Source organism: Colobus angolensis, unplaced genomic scaffold (genome assembly GCF_000951035.1).
Source record: "Colobus angolensis palliatus isolate OR3802 unplaced genomic scaffold, Cang.pa_1.0 Scaffold308, whole genome shotgun sequence".
Taxonomy (NCBI): domain Eukaryota; kingdom Metazoa; phylum Chordata; class Mammalia; order Primates; family Cercopithecidae; genus Colobus; species Colobus angolensis.
In genome coordinates, this window is record NW_012116355.1 from 1,767,971 (window position 1) to 1,773,169 (window position 5,199).

General features: G+C 48.2%; 1 protein-coding gene across 1 annotated transcript in view; it reads left to right on the plus strand.

Moving 5' to 3' along the window:
- Nucleotides 1–564: 564 nt before the first annotated feature.
- The window catches only part of UBAP2 (ubiquitin associated protein 2), a 143,315-nt gene continuing 138,680 nt past the window's right edge, over nucleotides 565–5,199 (plus strand). The window contains exon 1 of the mRNA XM_011950561.1: nucleotides 565–626. The gene's annotated coding sequence lies outside the window, so the exon portion shown is untranslated. The remainder of the gene's footprint in view (nucleotides 627–5,199) is intronic.

Genomic DNA, 5,199 nt, shown 5'->3' on the forward strand with positions numbered 1-5,199 from the left:
GTATTACTCCTTCAAGCCAGCTTGGTCCACTTTCCGTGCCGGCCTTCCCTCGGCACTGAGGTCTCTAGCGGGTGCGTCTGGGAGCCCGCGGGAAAAAGGGTGAGGTAGGGGTCGCCTTGGCTGTGCAGCATGTTGGGAGTCGTGGTCCCCTCGTGCAACGTTTGGGAGGCCAGGCTTGCCCTGAGTGGCTGGACCACATCACGTGATGAGAGAGGCGGCCACAGGGGAGCAACCTGTGGTGCCTTGTGAGGTCATAATGGCGCGACGACGAGCTGCAGTTGTAGGCACCCTGGATACGGTGGGTAATACTCTCCTGGTGACTCCGAGTGCAATACATATTATCAAGTCTCCCTTATTTTTTCTTTCCTGTGGTTTCCCCCCACCTCCACGCGGTCGGCCTCGCGGGCTTACGGTGAAGGTGGCGGCTAGAAGAGGCTGCGCTCCGTCTGGGCGGGCTCTGAAGCCGCGCACGGGCGACGTGTTGTGGCTCCTCCTCCGCTCGTGACGCGAGGTCACGTGACGGGTTGGGTAGCCTGTGCCGCCGCCGCCGCTTTGTAAGAGGCGCATTGGCAGGTAGCGAGCGGCGGCGGCGGCAGCGGGTCTTGAGTCCTCCGAGAGCAGCAGCGGTAATTGCTATCCTGTCCCTCTCCTTCCCTGTTCCAGGGGCCTGAGCCCTGCAGCGTGCGCTTTCTGGTTCCGGGTTCAGCTCGTCTGAACCCCCACCGCCTGCAGACTGCCCCGCCGCCCATCCGTGAGGACCGGGCCGAGCTTCACTCGCCAGCTCCACGGTCCCTGTGTGTCCAGGCCCGGGCGCCCTACTGCCTCTTCCCCTCACTTTGCCTTGTGCTTCTTCCTACTTTCCCCTGTCCGGGTCAGCCGGGCCCCACCCAACCCCAGGGGCGCCTCCCCTCCCCCCTTCGGGTTTCTGCCCTGGAGGGTGTGGTTTTCTCTCCCACCTCGGTGCCTGCCAGTAGACTGGAGCTTGCCCGCCACGCTGTCGGTCCCATCTGATCACCTTTCCGCTTTCACGCCCGTAGCTAGTCTTGGGACTGGCCCTTTTAGAACCCAACTTCTGCGCGCTCTAATCTTTCCTGGCTTACCCGGAGGCACAGTTCAATTCTACTTCTCCTTTTCAATTCTGTAGGGCATTGGTCTCAATTGGGACTCAGTTTTCCTCCTCCCCCCCGGTTCCTGTAGTCTGGTTGTATCACAGTTCATTCTTTAGTGTAGGTTTTTGAGCGCTTTGTAAACCGCAAAGCTCAGTCTGTTAATAATACATATTCAAAATGTTATTCTTTCATTGGTGCATTACAACTCAGTTCTGTTTGCCTCTGAATCACTTTCCCACTCGGCTTTTCCACATTTTCCCCGAGTTTTTAGTCTAATTAGTTGCCCACGCTTCTCATCTGTCACCACTCTGGTCTCTAACCCTTGCTCGCTTTAAGGGTTGATCCCATCATTATTACTGTTATTTCCTGTTTGATGTAATCCAGTCATTTACTACCACTTCTATTGAATATTGTTTTATCTCACATTCAAATAAGGTATATAGTTTGCCAGTATTTAGGCTTATAATCTTTACACAGCACCAGCGTATCCTAACAGTTGAGAGATTTTAAAAAATTACTTTTCATTTTAGAGATATCGTCTCCATATATTGCTCAGGCTGGCCTCCCGCTCCTGGGCTTCAGTGATTCTTGCACCTCAGCCTCCTGAGTAGCTGGGATTACAGGTGTGCACCACGGTGCCCAGCTGGTTGAGGGTTTTTTCAGGTCTCCATAAGGTATCCAAAGATCATCTTTTATTTGAAGAGCATATAATTAATTTTTTGGGTGAACCCATTCTTACATTCCTCTTCCGTTATGACAGCACTTTTTTCACCAAGGGGTATGCGGCTAGTTATTGCGTTCCTCACTTTTCGCTGTGAATTGTGTATCCCTTTTAGTGTCAGTTTGGGAAAGGTGGAAGGAAAATGAACATGATACCTAAGCTGTCCCGTGTCCGACATTGGTGTGTTCCCCTTTTACCTCAGGAAAGGGAATGTATTCCACTCCCTGGAGATGATAGTTTCTTTCAGTACACTCACCTGTGGAGCCCCTTCGCTAGGGCCGACCTTCTACTGCTTTGAAGGCTTCTCTTATCCTTAGGCAGAAGTGATTAGTTTCCCAAACTGCCCTTTTGCTTGCTGCCAGTGTACTCCTGATTTTCCTACTTAATGGCTAGTTGACACATGTGGCGAGAGATTTTCCCACAGCGCCGATTTCCCTCATTTGCTTCCCTGTTGCCTCTCACCCTCAATAATTATGAAACCTTTCAGAGAAGGAAGGTTTTTGTTGTGATTGAAATATGCCTGAAAGTGGTGGCATGGGAGAGAATGAGGCCATGGGAAAGGGTTGTGGTAATTACCCCTCCTGTTTCCTGCTGCTCTGGTTTCCTCTGTCCTCCCTTTAAATGTGGGCTGGACCAGCAGTAGTCACATGGAGTTGCCTTTAGAACTATATTGGAACAACAATAACACCTCTGCTTCCCTTTCCTGGTTACTAGTGCAGTCTATGTAGTGATCACCAGGAGTGTCTCTCTTAGTATTAGCCTGAGTGACTTTTATTGTATGGAGAGAAATGGTGTGAGAACATGGAGAATAATAGGTTTATTTCAATATGTACTTGTATCGTGATGGGAACTGGTCCCTGTATCTACCCTCTTAAGTGTAAAATATATGTAGAAAGTATAAAGCTTTCTTGAAGGTTTGGAGTGGTCTGAAGTGAAGCCTTTACGTCTAAAATGTTAGCTTTGAATTAATTGTTGATTTCCCAATCCTTCTTTTTTTTTTTTTTTGAGATGGAGTCTTGCTCTGTCCCCCAGGCTGGAGTGCAGTGGCCAGATCTCAGCTCACTGCAACCTCCGCCTCCCGGGTTTACGCCATTCTCCTGCCTCAGCCTCCCAAGTAGCTGGGACTACAGGCGCCCGCCACCTCGCCCGGCTAGTTTTTTGTATTTTTTAGTAGAGACGGGGTTTCACCATGTTAGCCAGGATGGTCTCAATCTCCTGACCTCGTGATCCGCCCGTCTCGGCCTCCCAAAGTGCTGGGATTACAGGCTTGAGCCACCGCGCCCCACTCCTTTTTTTTTTTTAATGATGTCTTACTGTTAAGATTCCCTTTGCTAATAAGACACTTTGTGGGGGTGGGGTGGGGGTGGGGGTGGTTAAGTATATTATGAAGGGTTAATGCCTGCTCAGAAGAAGCAGTCTGCAGGCATTTACAGATTGTAAAGTTCTCTGCCCTTAAGCAAACCTGTCTTATTTTGTTTATTTTTCCTTGTGAGAAACCTGTATGTCAGCAAATATCTGTTCTTTCTTAGTTGTCATTTTGAGTAAATAGAGCGTCCTTAAAAGTGTTAGGGTACCCATGGTGTTGACTGGTAAATTAGTAGATCTCTGATAGATTTTAGAAGCAGCTGTTTTTTCCAAAAAGGAGAGTGGAGATATAACCTGAAGGAAGGCAAAGAGAGTGAGGACATGTAGGGAATATCACCATGTAATCTTTGTGGTAGATTTTGATGTAATTTTGCCCCAACTATCAAGTATTTAGGAATATGATCCTTTTCTTCCTAACTCAATCAAATGTATCACATTAGTTTTTACAATTTTAATGTAAACCGCTTATGCTGGTATTTTCTACTGAGTTTACTTGACATTTTTTTAGTTTCTCTCAAAGATGCTGCTTAAAATTTTTTTTTGTGGCTGGGTGCGGTGGCTCATGCCTGTAATCCCAGCACTTTGGGAGGCCTAGGCGGGCGGGTCACGAGTTTGGGAGTTGAGACTAACCTAATCAACGTGGTGAAACCCTTTCTCTACTAAAAATACAAAAATTAGCGTGACGTGGTGGCGCGCGCCTGTAGTCCCAGCTACTCTGGAGGCTGAGACTTTAGAATTGCTTGAACCTGGGAGGTGGAGGTTACTGTGAGCCAATTTTGTGCCATTGGACTCCATCCAGCCTGGACGACAGAGTAAGACTGAATCTCAAAAAAAAAAAAAATTTTTTTTGTACTTTTTAATTTTTATTTTTTTCTACCCCCCCTTTTTTTTTTGAGACGGAGTCTTACTGTCGCCCAGGTTGGAGTGCAGTGGTGCATTCTCAGCTCACTTCAAGCTCTACCTCCCGGGTTCACGCCATTCTCCTGTCTCAGCCTCCCCAGTAGCTGGGACTACAGGCGCCCACCACCATGCCTGGCTAATGTTTTGTATTTTTAGTAGAGACGGGGTTTCACTGTGTTAGCCAGGATGGTCTTGATCTCCTAACCTCGTGATCCGCCGGCCTTGGCCTCCCAAAGTGTTGGGATTACAGGCATGAGCCACGGCACCTGGCCTTTTTTTTTTAACTATTTATAAACAATGTTTGGTAAGTTTTAATTTTTTGATAACTATGCTGGACATAGCATAATTGAATTGTAATCCAGTTAACTATTTGGGTTTGAAGTATGAAATAGGGCTCACATTAAGGAGTAGAGTAGGTGTTTTATTTAAGACTAGGTAATACTCTTTATTTATTTGTTCAGAGATGGAGTCTTGCTCTGTCACCCAGGTTGGAGTGCAGTGGTGCAATCTTCGCTCACTGCAACCTCTGCCCACCGGGTTCAAGTGATTCTGCTGCCTCAGCGTCCCAAGTAGCTGGGGTTACAGGCACCCGCCAACACACCTGGCTAATTTTTGTATTTTTGGTAGAGATGTAATTTTACCACGTTGGCCATATTAGTCTTGGAACTCCTGACCTCAGGTGATCCGCCTGCCTCGGCCTCCCAGAGTGCTGGGATTACAAAAATCAGCCATCACCCCTGGCTCATTTTTGTATTTTTAGGAGAGGTGAAGTTTCAGCATATTGGCCACATTGGTCCTGAACTCATGACCTCAGGTGATCCGCCTGCCTTGGCTTCCCAAAGTGCTGGGATTACAGGCGTGAGCCACCACGCCTGGCTTCTTTTATTTTTATTTTTTTGAGATAGAATCTCGCTCTGTTGCCTAGGCTGGAGTGCTGTGGTGCCGTCTTGGCTCACTGCAACCTCTGCCCCCCTGGCTTAAGTGATTCTCATGCCTCAGCTTCCCAACTAGCTGGGACTACAGTCATGCATCTCCACGCCCGGGTAATTTTTTTTTTTTTGGAGGGAATCTTGCTCTGTCACCCAGGCTGGAGTGCAGTGGCGC